Source organism: Ambystoma mexicanum, chromosome 1p, assembly GCF_040938575.1.
Source record: "Ambystoma mexicanum isolate Mex_15411 chromosome 1p, UKY_AmexF1_1, whole genome shotgun sequence".
Taxonomy (NCBI): domain Eukaryota; kingdom Metazoa; phylum Chordata; class Amphibia; order Caudata; family Ambystomatidae; genus Ambystoma; species Ambystoma mexicanum.
The window spans coordinates 1,197,078-1,223,224 of record NC_090921.1 but is presented as its reverse complement, the minus strand read 5'-3'; the positions used below and the strand labels follow the sequence as shown (position 1 = coordinate 1,223,224).

General features: G+C 51.2%; 1 non-coding gene across 1 annotated transcript; it reads left to right on the top strand.

Moving 5' to 3' along the window:
• The first annotated feature begins 12,128 nt into the window (after positions 1–12,128).
• Positions 12,129–12,210, top strand: TRNAL-UAG (transfer RNA leucine (anticodon UAG)). Its single transcript has one exon. It is a non-coding gene; the product is annotated as a tRNA-Leu (tRNA).
• Positions 12,211–26,147: the final 13,937 nt, after the last annotated feature.

The window sequence follows — 26,147 nt, the reverse complement described above, 5'->3', positions numbered from 1 at the left end:
CCTGCACGGTTTTACTACAGTTTTGGGGTGCCTGAGCATTGTGTGACCCGTCACTTTATCACTGGGGTCACATACAGCCTTGCAGGTGCACAAGGGTGCTGTTAACATCTTGTATCCCACCCCCTTCACCCCAATTGCCCAGGACAATTGTCATGTACACCTCCCATTGGCACTACTCGATCTGTGCCGGCACTACTCCATCTGTGCCATGGTTGGGAGGCCACGAAAGGTGAGGAGCGCCTCAGCTGGGCATACTCCATGTGGCGGGCGTGGTCAGGGACATGGCCGGGATGACCAGGGAGTAGGGGGACTCCAGGGTGTCCACGGTGGCTGCAGAGGGGGAAAAGGCAGGGATGAGCCACTTCGGCACGATGTTGTGCCACATGTTGGTGTAGTCATGCCCCCACCCCCTGTGGTTACGGGAGATGCAGCTCTTGCATCTGCCACTGGCGCCCATGTGATCCGACAGTCCGTTTCATCGACTGCCACGGGCCCAAGGGTAGTGGTAGCTGTAGGTGCAGCTGTGGACACCATCACCCAGGCTCAGGGTGGGCCTGCGCATGCTGTGTTGCACCTGAAGAGTCCCTGGATGATTTCCAGGAGTTCAGGAGGCACAGGGTAAGTGCACACAGGGCTGCCCTGACTGAGGCACATGTCCCTGGGGCAGTATTGTCATCTGCTGCCCGAGCAGCCGGGTGTTGGCAAGTGCATGGGCAGATGCAGCCAACACCACCCCAGCTGTGAGTATAGCATCCAGGACAGTCCCGGTCAGTGACCTTAGCACAGCAGATGTTGCTGCGCAGGGTCAAGTCAGGGGCACCCAGCAGCCACCAAGGCAAGTCAGGGCTTCCATCCTTGTTCCACCTGCCACTCCCTTGGTTCAATCCACCAGCGCCACTGCCCATACTGATCAGGGTGGCATTTGCCAGTCAGGGTCCGGACCACTGTCCAAGAGGAGGAAGGTTGCACCTGCAGTAGAGGCTGGGACCCCAGACACAGCTCCGGCCTCCAGCACGTTGAGGAAGAAGCCTTTCTGCATGCAAGAATTGGACTTCCTTGTGGACTACTTGCGGGAACACAACCGTGATATGCTAGTTGGGCCGAATTGTCACACTACGGCTGCCCATCGTATGTCCCACTGGAAGCATGTTACGGATTGTGTGAGTGCATTTGGACATGAGGTGCGCACAGCTCAAGAGTGCAAAAAGCGTTGGGATGACCTCCGACGCTGTGCTAAGGTGAAGCGTGCCTCCAATTATGCCATGACTGGGTTGACTGGCGGTGGGTCACCAGCTCAGGAGGAAGATCTTACTCCGCACGAGTCGATCGTAGCGGAGTTAATACTGGCAGAATTGTACGAGTGGGAGAGATGCTGGACTTTGATGCCCGGTCCAGTGAGTGTTGTCACGTGTTTGTCCAGACCATGGGCCTCATTACGACCCAGGCTGTAAGTTACCGCCTGGGTCGTACCCTTACCACCATGGTGTAAACTATGTTTACACCATGGTGGATGGCGGATTTACCGCCCCATTCCAAGGTGAGTGGGGCGGTAAATCCCCATTTCCCATTTTACCCTTCCCCATTCCCATTTGTGCCCCATAGGGCATAATGGGAGTGGGTAAGGCGCTAATTACGCCATCGTAAATTACGGTGGCGTAATTAGCACCATGGTCCCTTAGCGCCATGGATTTTAACGCCTGCAAAAAGCAGGCGTTAAAATCCCCATGGCGCTAAGGGACCTTGTAATCAGGCGTTAAGGGTCGGCACCGTTTACGGCGCCGTTAACCCCTCAACGCCTGACTTGTAATGAGGCCCCATGTGTGGTTTGCTTGTGTGATGTGTTGTGCTTGACTGCCACTACATGTTATGTGTACATGGTTTTCATGTGCGAGTCATGCAATGCTTCACTGATGTGTGCCGGCTGTGCAGCATGCTGGACATGTAGAGCAGACCGGGACTGTCCTCATCACCACACTTGCAACCTACTCCCATGCTAGTCACCCGGCTGCCCCTCCGGTGCATGTTCCAGCTCATTGGCCCTTCTGCATGTAGCCTGGGGTGTCTTTCCACTCAGCACTGGGACTACGTCATCGCATAACTGACGTACATGTGTGTTCTGCCTGCATGCGGGTACTCCACATAGGCATGCACCCTTGCCCCTCCATCCTCCTGCACCCCAATTTCACCATGACACTGGTGGGTATCATGATGGAGTACTGCAATGGCCTGTTCAATGCTCCTGTGTACATGCACACTTCCCCCTGTCAACCTGCCAGACACATACAGTGGGGTACATTCTTTGTCCTTGATGCAGGGTGTCTCACTCGGACTGTGCAGATGGCAGATGCTCCGCAGGGACATTAGTGCCCATTCATGCTCCATGTGCATTCCATGCATGCCCCTATGTGCCCTTGCCCAGATGATCATTGTAGTACGTGTCCAGGATGACCTACATTTAATGGCATTTGATCATCCATTCCATGCCCACTCTGGCTCAGTCCTGCATCACGCACATGTTTAGGGTGTCACAGTCTGTGTGGGGCACAGGCCTCCCCCTGTTTAAGGCCCCCTGCCTCTGTTCAACTGGTGTAGTGGCTTCTGCACACATGGGTGCACTACTGAGGGTTCATCATGTGTCCTGCTTACTGTCCCATTCTCATCTGCTGTGTTGTCAGTTGACTCAGATGATGCAATTGACGCTAGTCAACACTGTCTGCCAATACACAGGTCTCTGGTCACCATTTCGCTGACATGCAATGCCTCCCTGCATTTTCACTTAGGGGGGGGCTTGCTTGTAGCCATGCAACCCATTGCATGCACATTGCATGTGATACCTGAACTTGCCCTTACACTGCCTTCATGTTTATTGATAGACATCATAATGTGCTTGTTCATGTAGATAGTGGGTAACTTACACATGTTCTGCACTGCATCAACCCACTTCTGAGCCATATTACACAGTTCTACATGCCTACTCACTGCTGCAATGTGAAAGTGACCTGGCATGTATGGTCAGATTTTCATCCCTTCTCTGTCATGAATGCCACGGGCACAGGTGCATCCTGTGACACATGTACTCAGCATTGGAACTCCCTAGGGGTTGTTTAGCAAAGTTGATTGGTCAATCTGCGGTCTATAACAACTGGCATAGGGCGCAGATTGCATGTAGCCTGCCAATCGGGTTGTAATGACTGTGGAGCTGCCTTCACGTGTGTATGTGTACACATTCACATGCATCAAAGCAAGCAGAGTTGTAGCTGCTTGCTTTGCTGTATTGGATGCTGTTCATGTTCACAATACAGGTGTATGGGCAAAGGGGTGTTTTTTAACGCTTTCACATGTACATATGCAAGCAGCTTCAACGTTGGGTAGTGCAACATTGCGGCTACTCACATATGTGTGTGTGAAAGTGTTCATTTACACATGTGTCTGCCGCAGCTTTTTAGTTGACTGACTAACATGTAGTTGATTGATGTTAATGCTGGTGAGATTTCAGCATTGCGCACGTTATGTTCAACTGGCATAATCCTGAAGGTGCACTGTGGTGCAGTATGTGTGCGCCCAGGCCCACTTTGCTAATATGGTGGGGCCTGGCCATGAAGATTTTACACAAGGAATGATGGAATAGGGCACATTCATAGCACAATGTGCTCAATCAGGCCCTGAGGGGTGTTGTGGAGGCTTCATGTCCTGCAGCTCGGACCGTACTGGGCGTTATGGTCCCTAATTCCTGGTTGCAGGCACTTACTTTGCTTGGGACATTCACTATATCTACATGGCCCATGACACCCAGTACGGGCTGAGCTGCAGATGGATGAAGCTATATTGGTGATGATGGTTTAGTGATGCATGTGTACATGCATATTACGTGTGTCATTGTGTGTTTGGATTCACTTGCAGCACTGGTCAATTTGTAGTTCAGACATGCTTATGGTATGTGCCATCTCTTTGTTGCCATCTGTTTTTTCTGCCTGTGACATTGTTACCTGACCGAGGTGGTGTCTGATGGAGGTGATATACTACATTTTGTACTTGTGTAGGCTTTGCTATTTAGACACATCCATTTCTGCTTTTGGGATGTGCTTGCCTACCAATGCCACTGGATGCATGCCAGGTTCTCATTTGTGTGTGACATGTCTGCTTCATGTGTTGGCTGTCGATGTGATGTCTGTGTGTGTGGGTTATGTGCTTCTGACTTGTGTACTCATGTTTGTTTTTTTCCCCTTTTCAGATGATGACGCAATGGAGCCAGAGGATGGTGTTGTCATGCCAGGCACAGGGTTGCTATCACACCAGCAACCCGGCACAAGTGTGGGTCGTGGGGTGGTAGACCACGAGAACCCACTTTTGTTACAGACCATCGTTCTAGGGCTGGCAATGAGTCTAGTCCGGATGATCACTCTGACGATAATGTCGAGTTGGATGTGCGTCATGTCCATTCATCAATGGTATGTGATTCTGATGTAGACGCTCCTCTGTCCGCGACACCTGCACCGAGGGGCCAGACGGTGGTGGGACCTCTGCCTGTGGTGGATCGGGGCGCACGGTCACACTCCACACCAGTTGCTGATGTACCTGGGGTATCACGTCAACGAAGGAATGTAGTCCTGCAGCCGCGGGCGATGCCAACCCAACAAGGACCGCGGCTCCTTGGGCCCCGTGGGTGTCAAGCCCAGCAACGCGGTGGCCGTGCGCCACCGGGGTATACTGAGTGGGAGCAAGCCATGGTTGCCAATTCCGAAGAACAGGGGGCAACAATTGATAATATCACTCAGAGCTTGGAACATGTGGCCCAATCCGTGCTCCCCCTGCTAGGCAGGTGGATCTCCAGCAGCGGGCGGCACAGTCCAGGGCCCGCTCGCTCAGGCTGGGCATGGCGGCCTCAGACAGGGCACGCCGGGCTGAAATGGTGTCTCTGCGTCAAGCAATTGCTGCTCACGCAGAGGCACACAGGGAGGCCCTGAGGGATGACCATCAATCCCTCCGATCTACTCTGGGTGTGCTCTTGATGTCAAGGCACCTTTTGAGTCAGAGGGTGAGGAGGATGACGATTTATTTCCCACACGGGTCGGGCTGTGCAGGCATTGAGCCCATGGAGATTTTTTTTTATCTCAACTTCATCGCATGTGGGTGTTGAGGTGCACCCTGTACCTCCGCCCTCCTGGGTGCCTTCCTCCCCCCCCGGGTCGTATGTGGCCATTTTTGATTGTTATAGTCAGTTTAATTTGTTAATATAGTTTAAAATTGCTTGTCTATTGTCCATTCATGTGACGGTGTGGTGCTTTGTGACTTTTGAAAGCATCCACTGTCTGTTCCAGCTGAGCCATTTAAGCTTGTCTCGTGTATGTGTTTGCAGCTTGGGGTCCTGACTAACATATCCCACTCCTGCTTCCCCTATCCATGGGCTCACAAGGATGGTTCGGTGCTACAACCATTTAACAAGGGCATTGGACTTTCGTCATATCTGTGGCCTATCTGCTGCTGTACTACCTGTGTTAAAACCCCTAGTGGGGAAAATGTCTGCTTTCTCCACGGCATGTCTGCAATCAATTTTGGTGAGTACATCATTGATATGTCCATTTATTGATGTTGATTGTGATGCATGTTCTTTTCTTGCCTGTATATGTGCTTGATGCACTTCATGCTGTAGACAGTAGCCTGCACACTTTGGCTGTCAAAGTCACACTGATGGTGGGAGGAGGTCGGATGTAGGTCTCAGACATGGCCCAGTGACAACCAACATGAAGAAACACACACAGGAAACTTGCCAGCCTTTTATGCCCTTTCTGCAGGAAAATGAGCCTACAGACTACCTTTCCCAGCAGACACGGGGCCAAGAACTACAGAAACCTGGCCACGTTGGGTGGTGCCCACGTGCGCATGAGTGCGCAAGCAGAAGCACAGGGCTTGTGCTCAGATGTCCGACAGAAGCAGATGTGTTTCCAGGAGCTCCAAGCAAGGTGAGCAGCACGAGGGGCCACACCCCAGCCGAACTTCCTCCAGGCCCCTCACACATGCATGCTAAGTAGCGCCAGTGCTGGGGAGCTTGGCCAGGCATTGAGGAAGAAGCGCGCAGTACAGCTAAGCTGCATTGAGGACCAAATGCCAAGTGGCTTTACAAGTTGTCAGGGTACACGCAGGAGGCGGCACCCATATCCTCGACTCCCCCCTGCTCCATAGAGGCTGAGTTATTAGCGCAGTAGCGTTCCTATCCAGAAACTAATACAACTCCCGGGGGCACCCAGCGACGCACAGACTTGAGTGCAGTGCATATCATTTGCATATGCAAATTGCCACATGCGCTACCTATTGAAATCCGCGGCTGGCAGAACACGACTTGTACTGAAGTCGCACCTCGCCACATGCGTCTAGCAGCTCACCCAAGGACCATTCTATCATCTGTGATTCTTAACACATTGTTCTTCCATTTACCGCGGGGCCACGTGCGGCTGCCTTATCGCATTGACAGTGTATGAACCACCACGGGGGCAAGGAAAAGTATACGAACAAAGCAGCAGACAAGAGTGTTTGTTTGGGCAGGAGTCACTTAGTTTGAGGCTCGAATGATGTTGTGTGTGTGGTGAAAACCCACACAGAATAGTAACTCACGCTCTCTTTGCAGCATTGAACTGCTCCTGTTACCGGACCTGAGAGTGCGCAGGCAGAAGGCCAGCACTCACCCCAGAGATAAGTCTCTCTTTGGCTTGCATTTGTCCCATTTTGTACAATGTGCATAAAGAACATGGTTTCTCTGATTGAGTATGTGTTATTGTCAATAGTTGTATTTTGTATTTTGCCTACTTTCCCTTTGCCCATCCACCTCCCCTCTCCTGCCCCTCTTTCTGGTTATCCTGAATAGCGATGCCTATCCAAACAATGCATCCCTGACCCTCTTTCCCCACCGAGGTCTCGGAGGCCTGTGTAAGTTTTACCTTGCAGGCGCCCAGACCGCAGAGGGGGTGGTTGGTTCGTGCCACTCCTGCGCCTGGAGACCAGAGCTGTGACACTACCCATCAGTTGTTGCATTCCTCATTGATTATTGTGTACTGAAAATGCTGTTGAACCATTGTTGAACTGTGGTACCTTGGTTGTTCTCTCATTCTGCTTGGACATGTGCTTGGCCATTTTCAGCAACTTCAAGTCATCTACTGGAGACTCCTCCAGGGTTTTTCGGTGGCTACAGGCTTTTTTCCCTGGTTTGGGGGTTTGGCTCTTTGGAGTTCTCTGCGATTTGGTATTTTTACCAGTCAAGGTGGCCTCTGAGGGGGCCGGACCCTATTTACACCCAAGGTAGAACATGGAAAACAAGGGGCAGGGGGATCCTGAAGCCAGGTAGACTAGAACGAAGAAGGCTACAGACCCCAGACACAGTTCTTCAGAAGGTCATGGTGATGTGTAAATGAGGGAGGGCCTTTTGTTGTTGGACAGTATGCTTGGGCTACAGTGTTTGGGCACTCTCTGACAGTGTCATTGTGGGGTGCTATGTACATGTGTTCTGCTGGTCAATGGCTGTTCCTGTGTTGTTTATTTTTCAGGTGTCAGGGGATTGTTGTGGTTTGACATGCTGGGGAGTACACATGGGCAATGTTCACATGTGATGCGTACAGGACACTGAGGGTCACTTGATTTCACATGCATGTATTGAGTGCATGTCCCTACTGACACACACACTTACACAATGCTTCACCACACATACAATCACCCTTCCATGCCCACATGTGCACACAGATTGCCTTCTCTGTCATGCTGTGGCCCTGCAGCGCATGATCACTTACCATTTGGGGATTGCGTACATGCGTCAATAGGTTATTTTTGTTGCTTGTCCTTTTTATGTGATGCTCAAGGTGTATCCCCAACACAATGGCTGCTCACTGTGCTGTGTGCTGAGCAGTGTGTTGCAGGAGACACACACAGCACACGGGTTAGGGATTAGCGGATTTGGCTTGGCCAATGTGCATGAGAACAGGCATTCAGTCTTTTGTTGATGGTACCACTGGTGGCATGCATTTGTGTATGACTTTGTATGTGTGGGAGGTTGTTGGTCAGTCATTTCATCTGATTCCATGTCAGGTGTGATTGTCTCAGGCCTCTTTTCATTTATCACTTGTCACATCGTATGTAATTGGTCATGTGTTGGCCTTTTGATGTTGCGTGCCATGTCATGGTGTGGCAGACAAGGGTGATGTGGGTTGGGAGGGTTTGGGTGACATACCAGTGATTGTCATGGCCTGGTTTGCAGGGGGGTGGTGTGATACACACCTTGCATGTGTTCCTTTTGGTCACACAGGATTGGTTTTGTTTAAGTAGCTAGGGATGCACACAATGTAGCACTTCCGTGGCAACATTCTCAGGGTGGTATGGTTGTGACAGTTGACTGTCTGTTTGTCATCATCGGTTGTCACCTGGTATCTGCCAGGCCTGCGTGCACTCCGCAGGGGTGGGAGTTTAGGTGAAAAATGTGGACACAAGCTGGGTCCGGGCCGCCTCGCCACGTGCCCATTCCCCTCCCATGGGCAGCGCCTGTGCCTGTGGTTGGGGATGTGGGGGCACCACCATGTCCACCGGTACATCCCGCCGTGTTGCAACATTGTGCAGGACACATGCTGCCACAATGATCCTGCACACTACTGGGGGTGCGCATATAGTAGCTGGCCGCCAGAGCGGTCAAGGGAGCGGAAGCGTGACTTGAGCACTCCGAATGTGTGCTCCACTATGCCCCTGGTTGCAATATGGGCAGCGTTGTATCTTACCTGGGGTGGTGTGGTGGGGTTCCGTATTGGCGTCATCATGTGGTTGCTCAGAGGGTAGGCACTGTCCCCTGGGGAGGTTAGGATGGTTGTCATTAGTTGGGTTTGTGTATTTGTCTGTGTGTGACATGCATGCATGTACGCAGACATTTGTACTCACCAATGAGCCATGTGTCGCTGTGCTTCCCAACTTCCAGGTCCCGGCTCAGGGCAGACATTCTGTAAATGAAACTGTCATGGGTAGACCCAGGATAGTTTGCATAGACAGAGGTGATGATTCCATGGGCATCGCATACAACCTGTACGTTGATGGAATGCCAGTGCTTTCAGTTTTGATAGATGTGCTCAGTGGCCCTACGTGGATTTAGGGCCACATGGGTGCAATCTATGGCACCAAGCACTTTGGGGAAGTGTTCCACCCTGTAAAAGTCCTGGACCACGGCCTGCGTTTCTGCGGGTGTTCTGGGCATGTATATGTGCCTGCAGACTGAGGGGGGCGCAGTCATGTTTGCCAACACCTGGTGTAGGCAGCGTGACTGCGTGGCCTGTGAAACACCCCCGACTATGGCAGTTGTCCGCTGAAATGACCCAGTGGCCAAAAAATGCAGGACATTGAGCACCTTCTCCAAGGGGCTCAATGCTTGGGAGCACAGGGTGGGTAATGTTAGGTCATCTTCCCATTCCCTGACCAGGTCTAGGATGATACGAGGTGGAAACCTATACCTGCCATTGACCTGGTCATCAGGCATCCCAAAAAGGCTGGTCTGGGGCAATAAAATGCGGGGCATGGCTATTCTCCTCCTCCTGCGGTGTCCCACGATCAGTACTGCGATGAATGGGGCATTCATCGTAGCTGTATATACGTGTTTGTTGTTTGCGCATACTTTTATACCGCACGCGGGGACGCTTCCGTATGCCTTCGTGTGGCAGACGTGTTGACGTCTGTGCGCGTCTTTTGGCATGCGCAGGTTTCTTGTATTCGATTCCATGAATACGTGCTGTTCGCGTGCGTGTGGGCGTTCTGTGTATTTCCCTGCTGTACTTCCCCAGTTACGCTTTCTTTTTCACACGTTGTTCCCCATTCCGCATGTTCCGCCCCGTGTTCTGGTGATAGAGAAGTGCCTAGGTAGTCCCAGCACGGCTCTGACGGCGTCATTTTGAGTGATCTGCAAGGCAGCGATATTGCCAGCAGAGGTGCCTGCTAGAAGACTGTTGCAATAGTCTAACCTGGAGTTTACGAGGGCAGATGCGAGAAGAGACATATTGCTAACAGATAAAAATGGACGCATTACGCACAGTTGCCTATTAATCCAGCTGCATGATGCTCGGGTTTTGGCCACATGTGGGCGCATGGAGAGGTCAGCGTCAATAGTAATGCTGAGGGTCTTAACGCTTTGGGCCACTGGAATGGAGACATCGGCAATCATAAATGATGTGACTAGATCCGGCAATGAGGATCTCTGTTTTATCGGCATTCAATGCCATAAAGTTCTGACTCATCCAGGAGTGGGTGATGGAGTAGATGGCAGCAATGGCTTTAGAATCAGTGGAGTAAGAGCCTGAAAGTTCGAGGATGACCTGGGTGTCATCAGCGTAGTTGGTATATAAGACACCCAGGTCATCGAGCAACAGGAGCATAGGGAGAATGTAAATGTTGAAGAGAGTATGGGACAGAGAGCATCCCTGAGGAACACCGCGGGTGAGCAGGGAAGGTATAGAAGATGAATTTTGGATCACCCGGGGACCGAGAAAAGAGGCTAGCCATTGCGTCATCAGGTTTATGCAGCCGACAATTGTTTGTAATCTTGTTGCCAGTAATGCGTGGTCTACTAAGTCAAACGCTGTGAAAAGATCTAGCAACATCAAAAGGGCAGGATGGCCACGGTCAATGATGGATCTGAGATTTGATTTTAAATCTAACATGGCAGTTTCTGTGCCAAGACAGTATTATGTACTCTCTATTCCGTCTGTCTGTGTCAAAATTGCCCCGAGGCTCATGTTGTCCGCATCAGTAGTGATGACTGTGTATTTTCCCTGCTTGTAGTTGTGCAATGCAGGCACATTCATTAGCATTTAATTTATGTATTCAAACTCTTCCTCACAATGTTCATCCCGTACAAATGTTACGTACATTCTTACTAAGTTCTACATTACAGCTGTGTGCTTAGCAAAATCCTTTCAAACTTTGAATAGTATTCACCATTCCCAGAAATGCCTGTACTTGATCTTTGCTCTTGGTGAGGCTTTATTCTTAATTGTCTCACTAAATGTCTCTTGGGCGATATGCCCCTTTCCAATATGACATGTCCCAGGTATTAAAACTCCCCCCTGTTTATCTTGAACTTTTAATTGCTTAAGGTCATGCCTGCCGCATGTTGCTTCTTCAGTACCCCATTGACCCTCCTGTTATGTTCCTCGATAGTCTCTACATATACCAGAAGGTCATCCTGGAAGAGCACAATACCTTCATCGCCATCAAAAATCCTGTACATAATGTTCTGGAAGACTGACGTGGCAGAATTAAGTCAGAAAGGCATTCTCTGTACTGAAATAATCCTTCTGGTATTATAAATGCAGTCAGACCCCTCAATTATCTCTGGAGTGTTACCTGGTGCTAGACAGAGGTTAGATCAAGGATTGAAAACACCCTTGCTGGGCCTATGGTTGATAGTAACTCCTAAATGTTTGGCAAAGGGTTTCTATCTGGGATGATGCATTTATTAAGTTCTCTCATGTCAAGATACATTCTTACGTTTCCTGAAGTTTTCCACACCACCACCAATGATGACACCCATTCTGATGCATCTGTGCTTTCTATCATTCCTTTCTCTTGCAATTTCTTACGCTCTGCTTTCACCTCATCCGTCATGGAAACTGGGATATTGCGCATCTTTTGTGTAACTGCTTTGGATCCCTCCTGCATCCTTATTCGATGTGTGAATCCACTTAAGCAACCTACATCCTCCTTGAACACCTGCTCATGCATTTGCAGTAGATCCGGTGAGCCCATTTCTGTCGTCAATATGGCTTTTTCCGCATTGGAGTCTAGTTTTTTTTCTAATTTCTTTTGGTGAGCCCAACTCTGGAGTGGCAACGATCCTTTCTTCGAAATATATACCTTCACTGTTGCTTCTGTCACACAGTTGAATCAAATAATTGTATTTAATGCAATCAACTGTTACAAATATAATAGTTAAATGTGCAATCCAGTATAAGTTTATGGGCTTTTTTATGTTTGGATACTGCAGGGATCAGTATGATGATGTCAAAGTAAAAAATAATGGCTGTAACATTCTGCTTTGATCAAACTCTAAATCTCCACTCAGTTCCCCTCATGATTGTCAGGTACTACTATAACATGTGATACTAATTTAGACAGCTGGTAGCGTGGCCGAGCGGTCTAAGGCGCTGGATTTAGGCTCCAGTCTCTCTGGAGGCGTGGGTTCGAATCCCACCGCTGCCAAGGTTTTTTTTTTTTTTGAATGCCCGTTTGGATTTTAAACTTTCAACCAACGTACCGTTTCCGAACTTTCAATTTTTTTTCACACTCTTCCACTGACCGATTTCCCTACAGTGACCCCCCCTTACGAATTTCCTATACAATGCCAGCACACCAGCAAAAAAGTGTATTCGACCCAACCGATTCGTTTTTAAAATCCTGACATTTTTTTCTTTGCTAACGGGGCACAACGTCTAGTTGGCTTACTAGAATGTGATAGATTCTGGGTAATTATTTGCATGAAAGAAACACCAAAAGCAACAAGTCGGCAGACGTTTTTTCTATGATTTTCTATAGAGGATTTAGACTGGGGGAGACAGCAGCCGGTAGCGTGGCCGAGCGGTCTAAGGCGCTGGATTAAGGCTCCAGTCTCTTTCCAGTCTCTTCGGAGGCGTGGGTTCGAATCCCACCGCTGCCAAGTAGTTTTTTTTTCTCCAATCTTCTACCCTTATTGTCAATGAACATTTTCATAGCTTTTATCTCAAGGTAGATGAATGGATGTTGGGGGGAGTACTAGGGCATGTTTTTTGAGCGCAGGGCAGGTGTGCCCTGGTCTCTGGTACTTCAATAATATGTTATAAAGACGTCCCCTTGTAATACGTAACCCTATTTATCCAACAGAGTCCCCCCCCACCCAAGCCTTTCCTTTTTATTATTATTTACATTTTATAATAAAGCAACCCCCGCTGCACGTGCAGCAATTAAGGCCTTAAAGTGAGTTGATTTCACAATGTGAACACATCTCGCTCCTGTCCTTGAGCCAGCCATTGTCCAGATTCCCCACATACTTTTTATCGCTGTGCTATCAATCTCGTTTAGTCGGCAAGGTATCTTTTACTGAATCTTAAAATTGTGCCAAGAGATTTTAACAAAATGGTGAGACACTGCCCTCTTGAGGGCGGCTGAAACACACTTCAATCCTCCTTATCGATGAACTAAAGGAGACCAGAACTGCCCCAAATACATTAGAAGAGTGTTAAGGCCTTTTGTCAGAGGTGTTGCTCCCTGTACATCTCTCGGGTTTTGGCCAAAATCTAAAACTGGCAATTATGAGTGGTGACAGTGCATTCAGATTCTGTTCCAAAACACAGTGGACAGTAGGTGTTGCCACGAGAGACCTAATACACTAAAATAAAATGTTATTGTCTTCAGTTCATAATGTATCATTCATATTTTTTAAATCTCTTATTTTCAAATCTCCTCCTCATTTTGTTGCTTCCCCCAACCCAACCTAAAACTATTTCACATTGTTAAGGCATACATGCCACCCCTCCTGATTTAGAAGGGAGACTCCCGATTTTACTATTAAAAATCTTGATATTTTCCCCTTCTCCCACCTAAAACAATTTTAACCCCAATACAAGCCTGTGGGAAAATTCATTTTTCCCGATTTCCTTGACAAAATCTACCTCCGAGGTGCTTCAAAATGTTGGCTTGTATGTTAAGGCACCACTTGCTTTTACTTTCGTTCTGGTGCTCACGTATATGTAGATGTTTGGCCAAATCAATGATACCTTGTAGGGCCTCAGCAGACGGAGAGACGGAATCAAAAGGTCTATAACTACTAATCAGTTTCTCCCATGGCTTCCCTGGGATATCTGTGAGGTTCATTGGCTTTTGAGCATCCCCACAAACACACGTTGTCACTGTTTTTACAAAGGACACAATTCCCCACTGTTCTTTCTATCTATATATCAACAACAGCCCCCCAGCAGTCGTTCATTATCCTCCTCTTCGTCTTCACTATCCCTTGATAACCTTTGTGTCCCATCTCAATCAAACGTTGTCTTATAACTTCAGGAGGTATGACATTGTCACCTCTTTTCAGTACATTGTTCTAAAAATACACTTTGGGGGTAATTCATAGAATTCGGTGCACAAGTGGCAGACGCGGCTGGCGCACAGAGTGCGCGTGCGGCAGTCTGCGCCAGCCGCATGTGCCAAAACCCATTTAGGCGTACAACGTATTCATAAATTTATACATCGATAAGCAGCCGTGGCACAGAGTGGCGCAGCGACCCTGCAGCAGCGCCAGTTACGCCCCCAACCCCGCCCTGTGCGCTAAAAACTTTGCACAAATTCAGTACATGGCGCAAAGGTCAGTGGACCAGCATAGAGCCCCCAACCACAAAAACGCGTGTAAAACTCCCCGCTCACCCCTCGGAATACACGTACCCCGGTTGTGCCAGCGAAATCGCATGTAAAACTCCCCGCGCACCCCTCCGAATACAATCCAATTTCTTACGCTCTGCTTTCACCTCATCCGTCATGGAAACTGGGATATTGCGCATCTTTTGTGTAACTGCTTTGGATCCCTCCTGCATCCTTATTCGATGTGTGAATCCACTTAAGCAACCTACATCCTCCTTGAACACCTGCTCATGCATTTGTAGTAGATCCGGTGAGCCCATTTCTGTCGTCAATATGGCTTTTTCCGCATTGGAGTCTAGTTTTTTTTCTAATTTCTTTTGGTGAGCCCAACTCTGGAGTGGCAACGATCCTTTCTTCGAAATATATACCTTCACTGTTGCTTCTGTCACACAGTTGAATCAAATAAGTGTATTTAATGCAATCAACTGTTAAAAATATAATAGTTAATGTGCAATCCAGTATAAGTTTATGGGCTTTTTTATGTTTGGATACTGCTGGGATCAGTATGATGTCAAAGTAAAAAATAATGGCTGAAACATTATACACGTACCCCGCTTGCGCCAGCGAAAACGTGTGGAAAAGTTCATGTGCATCCCCGGAATACACGTACCGCATCCCACGAAGAGCACGTACAGAGCGATGGAAACACACATGGGACCTTCAACCTGTGGCGAGGGAAAAGCCCGCGCGTGTTACGTCACAGACGCGCTTACACGCTAAGGGCCTTTCCTCGCATTACACGCTGACGTGCTGTTTTTTCACGTGCCAAATCACTCCGTATCAAGCTGGCCACGTGACAACACATGGAAGACCACGCTCCTGCCCAGAAGGCCGAATTACTGCCCCCCAGACCACGAGCAGCCTCCCACGATCCATCTGCTGCTGCCTGCCTGCTGCCACCGTGCCCTGCCATTTGGTGCCTGCACATCTGCCATCAGCAGTGGTCCAGTTGCAGTGACTACCCCTGCTGGAACAGAAGATACCTGACTGAAGTACCCTCACTACACAGCCCAGCCCCAGGACCCAGTTGCCCACCCACACCTGCCTCAGGGGTTGCCATGTCCGACACAACACCTTCCGGCACCAGTGGCAACCCCCAGCCAGAGAGGCAGAGGGCTACCAGATTCAGTCAAAAGGAAGTTGGTATCCTGGTGGAGAAAGTTCTGGGGCATTATGATGCCCTCTTCGGAAGACCACGCACCGACAATGATGGACGGAAGAGGATCTGGAAGGACATTGTGGCTGCCATCAACGTGGAGGGGGTGGCAGCCCGTGACATATGACACGTCCGGAAGCGCTGGGAGGACTTCAGGTCCAGGACCCTCAGGAAGGCCCGGTGCCTCTTGGAGGCAGCGGATGCAGAGGGGTGCCGGGTCCACCTTACCAACGACCAGCTGAGGGTCCTGGAACATATACGCCCAGCGCTTCACCTCCAGGTCCTTGAGAGGCATACCCGTCCGGAGTCGAACGGTAAGTGTCCATGTGTACTGATTGGACGCAGTGCATGCTGAGGTGTGCCAGGTGTGTGCAGCTTGGACATATGTCTTGAAAGGCCCATGTATGGATGTGTATGTGCAGGGACATGAGCCTGCAGCATGTGAGTCCAGTCATGTGTGAGGCACATCAATGGTGTATGTGTTACAATGCATCATGCGGAGCAGCATGCGGAACGCACACATGTATGCATGCCTGTGTCTGTACTTTGACATGTTTGTGGTGTGAGATATGTGTGCTGCTGTCATGGACATGCATGATGTACATGTCCGTGTGTCTGAGTAGTGTGTGCGCCATGGATGCATGACACATGTCCGTGACGATGTGTCCATTCACTGATACAGCCTAGTCATCCTTATATCCACTGTGTCTGGGGGTATACCGTGCCAAATGCATGACCCATGGTGCATGTGAGAATTAGCCCACCATTGGATGCAACTATGGTGCCTTGGACATGGATGGCAATGTATGTTGCATGTGCCATGCCTGTTCCTGCATGTGTGTTGCCTGCACTGACCCATGTGTTCTGGAGGGACATGATGGAAGTGACGTTTGACAGTGCCACTCATGTGCTATTGCTTTGTGTCTAGGGGACTATAGTTCAGTACCCTGATGCTTGTGTTCAATGTCTCCCTTTACACAGCGTCGAGTGAAGAAGAGGGCGGAGACGGCGCTTTGGAGGAAAGCGGCAGGGATGCCTCCACCGGTGACGCAAGGCCCAGTCACCCTGCCAGGAAATACCATCACCCGGGAGCGAGGGGACTGGTGCCGCATCTACCACTACGGCTGCAGCGGAAGGGGTGGATGAGCTCCCACAGGGGCTTGCAATGGCCGAAGACAGTGCAGAACCATCCAGGTTTGTGGTGGGTATAGAGGAGGAGGAGGCCGCTACAGAGCTGCACATGGGGCCCGGTGGGGGTGGTACCACTGGTGCAAGTGGTGCAGTCCAGGGGCAGGGGCAGGAGACAGCACAGGTCGCCGCGGAGGTGCCCATGCGTGTCTCTGTCACTGACACTGTAACTGCATCACCATGCACCAGCAGGAATGCCCCGTCCCAGGCCTGTCCGCAGGTAGGGGGGAGGTCCACGTCATCTGGTACTCCTCTACCTGCGGACGAGGGGACCCGTGAGCGGATGGAGTCCACCCTGATTGGTGTCACGTTGCGCACATGTGACATTCGTGATGACTTGCGTGCTTCCTGGGGGGACCACGCACGTCATCACGAAGTGGTGTATGCCAACATGGCCCAGTTGGGAGGGTCCATGGTCGGGGGTTTCCTCCATGTGTTGGCCAGTCTTGCGGCCCTCTCCTCCTCTGTGCACACTATACGCCAGTCGTTCTCCGTGCCGTATTCCGGGTCAGATGCCACCAGGGCCCCCTGTGGATCTGCCCCAATCAACGCATCCAGCCTGGTGGAGATCCCATCCCTGCTACAGTCTGGAGTCGGAGGTCCAACAGGGGTGGACACCCCACCAACTGGACCCCAGAGGATGGACGATGTGCCGGCATCATCGGGCAGGGCACGTGCACGATGGCGCTGGTGGATTCCATCATCCCGTATGTCGTTGTGGTGGCAGAGGCAGTTGCGTCGGAGGCAGCGGCAGGCTCAGCGTGGGAGGCATTATGGCTCAGGGCCATCTACATCACAGGGGCAGGCATCGGCCAGAGGGCAGGAGGACCCTGGGTTGGGAGTGTCATTTAGTGTGGCTGCGGTTGGGCTAGCGGATAGATGCAGAGCGGCGGCGGGCGGAAGAGACACGGCTTACTATGGTCAGGGCGCAGAACTCCATACTCAGGGCATTGATGCGGGCTGAGTGCCTCGAGTCAGGGCGCAGAACTCCATACTCAGGGCATTGATGCGGGCTGAGTGCCTCATGTGTTGCCACTGTGTGGCTCCGTTGTGCATTGATGCAGCCCCGACTCATGTCCCCCGCCCACCCACCAGTGACGGGCATCTGCCAGCAGGCCCCAACGCATGGCCGACCAGACAACATGTCATGAGTAAACAGACCCATGTCCCTAATGCCAACCAAAATCCCCTCCTGCCCCCCAGTCCAAGCACGCAAACATCCACTGTGCCCACTCCCAAATAACCCATGCCATGACAGTCTCAAAAGAACCACCATGCCCATGCATAAATGCACAACGGAGCCACACAGTGGCAACACATGACTGAGGCAATGTTCATTGAGACATGCACAAAACCAATGATAGAATACCAATCATGAAGTTAGAATTGATTAAAAACATAATGAAGTAACATAGAAGAAATCAAACTTAAAAATCAATATACAATGACAGATATAAGCAAAATATGGTAATCCAATGGAAAACAAATAAACGTCATGTTGAATGAAAAAAGTGGTCCATTGCCAATGTCAATAAGAAATAAATAATTTTAATAAAAGTAAACCATTGATCCATGGGAAAATTGAAAAAGAACGTCTGTACAAGTCTACAACCATCTACAATCCAAGTCCTAAGGGTCCATGATCCACAAAGCAAATGAAACCCACAAAAATGTCCTATGAAGAAAAAACTATATACATGAAGTGGAGCAATGTCCATTTATTCCAAAATAAAATATAAAACAAAGGAAACCTAACACTAATGAACTATGTACAATGGCGGCGGGCAAGTCCTATGGCTCACTCTTTGATGTTCCAGGCCAGGGCATCACCGAACTCCTCTTCAACGTCCTGGAGGCGGGCCTCTTCCCTGGCCTCGAGGTCTCGCAGGGATACAGCCATGGCGTCCTCAAACTTCCTGCGAGTTGCCTCGAGGCACTCAGCCCGCCTCAATGCCCTGCGCATGGAGTTCTCCACCCTGACCATAGTGAGCCGTGCCTCTTCCGCCCGCCGCCGCTGCCCATCTATCCGCTGGCCCAACCTCTTCCACACGGAAGACACTCCCAATCCAGGGTCCTCCTGCCCTCCGGCCGATGCCTGCCCCTGTGAAGTTGATGGCCCCGAGCCATCTTCGCTCCCACCATGAGCCTGCTGCTGCTGTGCATGTGCCCTGCCTGTCGATGCCTGCACGTCCTCCTCCTGCTGGGGCCCAGTTGTTGGGGTGGCCACCCCTGCTGGACCTCCGACTCCCGACTGTGGCAGGGATGTGTCCTCCACCAGCCTGGCTGCTGGGTCAGGGACAGCTCCACAGGGTGCCCAGGTGATACTTGGGCAGGAAGATGGCACGGAGGATGACTGGCGCATAGGGGGTGCAGTTGAGGAGGGGGTCGCTAGAAGTTCCAGCACACGGATGAACCCAGGCTTGCTGACCCGTCCTAGTAGGTCGACGCAGCCAATGAGGTATTCGAAATGACTTGCATTGTCCTCACGAGAACCCTGCACGTCATCCCGAATACCACGTTGACGCAACACCACCCCAGCAAGGACAGGCTCAACACAGTCCCGGATTGCCACGTCCGCAGGGAGAGGAAGGCCAGTAGTTGTGTACGCAACCCCTCCCTGAAAATGGGTCTGGACGAAGGCATCCCTGCTGGTGCCAGGTGATGCAGTCACAGGATCAGGGACAGGATTACACACAGGCACCTCCACGGCGGCCTGTGCTGCCTCCTGTCCCTGCCCCTGGACTGCACCACGAGCACCAGTGGAATCCCCCCTCCAGGCCCCGTGCATGGGCCTTCCATGGCCTCCTCCTCAAACGAAACCCCCCACCAACCTGGATGACTCTGTGCCATCTTCCTCCATAGGCCCCTGTGCGGGCTCAGCTGCCCCTTCTGCTGCTGAGGAGTCCACCTCCAACCTCTGCCTCTTGGACCTTCCTTGGACGCAGCACCAGACTCCTCACTCCCCGAAGAGATGACAACCTGGGAGGGGAGCTGGGCCTTGCCTCCCCGGCTGGCGGTGGGATCCCTGCCTCTGTGCTCCATCAGTCGACGCTGCAGACAGGGAGAGACAGAACACAGGCATCAGGGCACTGTACAATGGTCTGATACACACATGACAGTTGCACATGAGTGGCAGTCTCAAACTTCACGGATGGCATCACACTCCCCAACACACATATCATTTGAACCCACACACATGCGCAAATTAACAGGAATGTTGCAGCAGGCAGCACCATCCATACACATACAACAGCATGAAAATCCGATGGTTAGGCTGACGTCTCATGCAACACGGGTATGCCACCATACATACATGCATCTCTACATCTCCACCACCTGTCATAGTGCAATCATTGGCAACTATGTCACGTCTGCCAATGGGGTTCCTACATGTCTGTGTCACATGCATCCATGGCGTATCACATTTGCACACATGTCAAACACACACACACACACACATGTATGCCATGCACGTACATGAAGGTGGAATAAGCATCCATGTGTCACACTCCAACCATGCCATAGTACATACACATAAATGCTGACATGTGTGCATCCCCACATGCATTCGTGCATCATGCATTTGAACACATACACCATTGATGTGCCTCACACATGACTGGACTCACATGCGGCAGGCTCATGTCCCTGCACATGCACATCCATACATGGGCCTTTCAAGTCATATGTCCAAGCTGCACACACCTGGCACACCTCAACATGCACTGCGTCCAATCAGTACACATGGACACTTACCACTCGACTCCGGACGGGTATGCCTCTCAAGGGCCTGGTGGTGAAGCGCTGGGCGTATACATTCCAGGACCCTCGTCTGGTCATCGGTAAGGCGGACCCGGCACCCCTCTGCATCCGCTGTCTCCAAGAGGCACCGGGACTTCTTGAGGGTCCTGGACATGAAGTCCTCCCAGCGCTTCCGGACGTGTCGTATGTCGCGGGCTGCCACCCCCTCCACGTTGATGGCAGCCATGATGTGCTTCCAGATCCTCTTCCGTCCATCATTTTCGGCACGTGGTCTTCTGAAGAGGGCACCATAATGCACCAGGACTTGCTCCACCAGGATACCAACTTCTGCCGCACTGAAGCTGGTAGCCCTCTGCCTTTCTGGCTGGGGGTTGCCAGTGGTGTCCGATGGTGTTTGCCCTGACATGGCAACCCCCGAGGCAGGTGTGGGGGGGCAACTGGGTCCTGGTGCTGGGCTGTGGAGTGATGGAACTGTAGTCGGGAGTCTGCTGTTCCAGCAGGGGTGCTCACTGCAACTGGACCCCTGCAGATGGCTGACATGCAGGCACCAGATAGCAGGGCACTTGGCCAGCAGGCAGGCAGGCAGCAGCAGATGGCTGGTGGGAGTTGGCTCAGGGCTCTGGGGGGCAGGAAAATGGCCTTCTGGGCAGGAGCGTGGTCTTCCGTGTGTTGTCGTGTGGCCAGCTTGATACGGAGTGATTTGGCACGTGAAAAAACTGCACGTCAGCGTGTAATTCGAGGAAAGGCCCTCAGCGTGTAAGCACATCTGTGACATAACACGTGTGGGCGGTCCCCTCATCACGAGTGCATAGTGATTCAGCACGTGAAAAAACAGCACGTCCGCGTGTTAATGCGTGTAATTCGAGGAAAGGGCCAAAGCGCGTAAGTGACGTGATGCGGTCAGGCTTTTCCCTCAGTACGGGTTAAAGGGGAGTGGGGCCAGCAGTTCGCTGTACGTGCCTTTTGTGGAGACCGACTTGTGTTGGTACTTCTGGTTGTTTCGCGCGCCATCACAACTTCACAGTGGATCGAGGACATATCTCTTCTATTGGCAGGGTTATTGGCTACGCGTGTTTTTCCTTATCACGCTAGTCTGACAGTGAGTCGCGCATGCTATTCTTCCCACTGCGGGTGCCCCTGTGTATCGCGTACCCGTTTTCGAGGTCATAGTAGCCTGCGTTTCCCACGTGTATGGGTTTTTCGTGTCCCTGGGTGCCACCGCGTACTGCGGGAGGTTAATTCCACACAGGTGGGCTACCAGGGGTTGCCTGCACGGTTTTACTACAGTTTTGGGGTGCCTGAGCATTGTGTGACCCGTCACTTTATCACTGGGGTCACATACAGCCTTGCAGGTGCACAAGGGTGCTGTTAACATCTTGTATCCCACCCCCTTCACCCCAATTGCCCAGGACAATTGTCATGTACACCTCCCATTGGCACTACTCGATCTGTGCCGGCACTACTCCATCTGTGCCATGGTTGGGAGGCCACGAAAGGTGAGGAGCGCCTCAGCTGGGCATACTCCATGTGGCGGGCGTGGTCAGGGACATGGCCGGGATGACCAGGGAGTAGGGGGACTCCAGGGTGTCCACGGTGGCTGCAGAGGGGGAAAAGGCAGGGATGAGCCACTTCGGCACGATGTTGTGCCACATGTTGGTGTAGTCATGCCCCCACCCCCTGTGGTTACGGGAGATGCAGCTCTTGCATCTGGCACTGGCGCCCATGTGATCCGACAGTCCGTTTCATCGACTGCCACGGGCCCAAGGGTAGTGGTAGCTGTAGGTGCAGCTGTGGACACCATCAACCAGGCTCAGGGTGGGCCTGCGCATGCTGTGTTGCACCTGAAGAGTCCCTGGATGATTTCCAGGAGTTCAGGAGGCACAGGGTAAGTGCACACAGGGCTGCCCTGACTGAGGCACATGTCCCTGGGGCAGTATTGTCATCTGCTGCCCGAGCAGCCGGGTGTTGGCAAGTGCATGGGCAGATGCAGCCAACACCACCCCAGCTGTGAGTATAGCATCCAGGACAGTCCCGGTCAGTGACCTTAGCACAGCAGATGTTGCTGCGCAGGGTCAAGTCAGGGGTACCCAGCAGCCACCGAGGCAAGTCAGGGCTTCCATCCTTGTTCCACCTGCCACTCCCTTGGTTCAATCCACCAGTGCCACTGCCCATACTGATCAGGGTGGCATTTGCCAGTCAGGGTCCGGACCACTGTCCAAGAGGAGGAAGGTTGCACCTGCAGTAGAGGCTGGGACCCCAGACACAGCTCCGGCCTCCAGCACGTTGAGGAAGAAGCCTTTCTGCATGCAAGAATTGGACTTCCTTGTGGACTACTTGCGGGAACACAACCGTGATATGCTAGTTGGGCCGAATTGTCACACTACGGCTGCCCATCGTATGTCCCACTGGAAGCATGTTACGGATTGTGTGAGTGCATTTGGACATGAGGTGCGCACAGCTCAAGAGTGCAAAAGCGTTGGGCTGTGCTAAGGTGAAGCGTGCCTCCAATTATGCCATGACTGGGTTGACTGGCGGTGGGTCACCAGCTCAGGAGGAAGATCTTACTCCGCACGAGTCGATCGTAGCGGAGTTAATACTGGCAGAATTGTACGAGTGGGAGAGATGCTGGACTTTGATGCCCGGTCCAGTGAGTGTTGTCACGTGTTTGTCCAGACCATGGGCCTCATTACGACCCAGGCTGTAAGTTACCGCCTGGGTCGTACCCTTACCACCATGGTGTAAACTATGTTTACACCATGGTGGATGGCGGATTTACCGCCCCATTCCAAGGTGAGTGGGGCGGTAAATCCCCATTTCCCATTTTACCCTTCCCCATTCCCATTTGTGCCCCATAGGGCATAATGGGAGTGGGTAAGGCGCTAATTACGCCATCGTAAATTACGGTGGCGTAATTAGCACCATGGTCCCTTAGCGCCATGGATTTTAACGCCTGCAAAAAGCAGGCGTTAAAATCCCCATGGCGCTAAGGGACCTTGTAATCAGGCGTTAAGGGTCGGCACCGTTTACGGCGCCGTTAACCCCTCAACGCCTGACTTGTAATGAGGCCCCATGTGTGGTTTGCTTGTGTGATGTGTTGTGCTTGACTGCCACTACATGTTATGTGTACATGGTTTTCATGTGCGAGTCATGCAATGCTTCACTGATGTGTGCCGGCTGTGCAGCATGCTGGACATGTAGAGCAGACCGGGACTGTCCTCATCACCACACTTGCAACCTACTCCCATGCTAGTCACCCGGCTGCCCCTCCGGTGCATGTTCCAGCTCATTGGCCCTTCTGCATGTAGCCTGGGGTGTCTTTCCACTCAGCACTGGGACTACGTCATCGCATAACTGACGTACATGTGTGTTCTGCCTGCATGCGGGTACTCCACGTAGGCATGCACCCTTGCCCCTCCATCCTCCTGCACCCCAATTTCACCATGACACTGGTGGGTATCATGATGGAGTACTGCAATGGCCTGTTCAATGCTCCTGTGTACATGCACACTTCCCCCTGTCAACCTGCCAGACACATACAGTGGGGTACATTCTTTGTCCTTGATGCAGGGTGTCTCACTCGGACTGTGCAGATGGCAGATGCTCCGCAGGGACATTAGTGCCCATTCATGCTCCATGTGCATTCCATGCATGCCCCTATGTGCCCTTGCCCAGATGATCATTGTAGTACGTGTCCAGGATGACCTACATTTAATGGCATTTGATCATCCATTCCATGCCCACTCTGGCTCAGTCCTGCATCACGCACATGTTTAGGGTGTCACAGTCTGTGTGGGGCACAGGCCTCCCCCTGTTTAAGGCCCCCTGCCTCTGTTCAACTGGTGTAGTGGCTTCTGCACACATGGGTGCACTACTGAGGGTTCATCATGTGTCCTGCTTACTGTCCCATTCTCATCTGCTGTGTTGTCAGTTGACTCAGATGATGCAATTGACGCTAGTCAACACTGTCTGCCAATACACAGGTCTCTGGTCACCCTTTCGCTGACATGCAATGCCTCCCTGCATTTTCACTTAGGGGGGGGGCTTGCTTGTAGCCATGCAACCCATTGCATGCACATTGCATGTGATACCTGAACTTGCCCTTACACTGCCTTCATGTTTATTGATAGACATCATAATGTGCTTGTTCATGTAGATAGTGGGTAACTTACACATGTTCTGCACTGCATCAACCCACTTCTGAGCCATATTACACCGTTCTACATGCCTACTCACTGCTGCAATGTGAAAGTGACCTGGCATGTATGGTCAGATTTTCATCCCTTCTCTGTCATGAATGCCACGGGCACAGGTGCATCCTGTGACACATGTACTCAGCATTGGAACTCCCTAGGGGTTGTTTAGCAAAGTTGATTGGTCAATCTGCGGTCTATAACAACTGGCATAGGGCGCAGATTGCATGTAGCCTGCCAATCGGGTTGTAATGACTGTGGAGCTGCCTTCACGTGTGTATGTGTACACATTCACATGCATCAAAGCAAGCAGAGTTGTAGCTGCTTGCTTTGCTGTATTGGATGCTGTTCATGTTCACAATACAGGTGAATGGGCAAAGGGGTGTTTTTTAACGCTTTCACATGTACATATGCAAGCAGCTTCAACGTTGGGTAGTGCAACATTGCGGCTACTCACATATGTGTGTGTGAAAGTGTTCATTTACACATGTGTCTGCCGCAGCTTTTTAGTTGACTGACTAACATGTAGTTGATTGATGTTAATGCTGGTGAGATTTCAGCATTGCGCACGTTATGTTCAACTGGCATAATCCTGAAGGTGCACTGTGGTGCAGTATGTGTGCGCCCAGGCCCACTTTGCTAATATGGTGGGGCCTGGCCATGAAGATTTTACACAAGGAATGATGGAATAGGGCACATTCATAGCACAATGTGCTCAATCAGGCCCTGAGGGGTGTTGTGGAGGCTTCATGTCCTGCAGCTCGGACCGTACTGGGCGTTATGGTCCCTAATTCCTGGTTGCAGGCACTTACTTTGCTTGGGACATTCACTATATCTACATGGCCCATGACACCCAGTACGGGCTGAGCTGCAGATGGATGAAGCTATATTGGTGATGATGGTTTAGTGATGCATGTGTACATGCATATTACGTGTGTCATTGTGTGTTTGGATTCACTTGCAGCACTGGTGTATTTGTAGTTCAGACATGCTTATGGTATGTGCCATCTCTTTGTTGCCATCTGTTTTTTCTGCCTGTGACATTGTTACCTGACCGAGGTGGTGTCTGATGGAGGTGATATACTACATTTTGTACTTGTGTAGGCTTTGCTATTTAGACACATCCATTTCTGCTTTTGGGATGTGCTTGCCTACCAATGCCACTGGATGCATGCCAGGTTCTCATTTGTGTGTGACATGTCTGCTTCATGTGTTGGCTGTCGATGTGATGTCTGTGTGTGTGGGTTATGTGCTTCTGACTTGTGTACTCATGTTTGTTTTTTTCCCCTTTTCAGATGATGACGCAATGGAGCCAGAGGATGGTGTTGTCATGCCAGGCACAGGGTTGCTATCACACCAGCAACCCGGCACAAGTGTGGGTCGTGGGGTGGTAGACCACGAGAACCCACTTTTGTTACAGACCATCGTTCTAGGGCTGGCAATGAGTCTAGTCC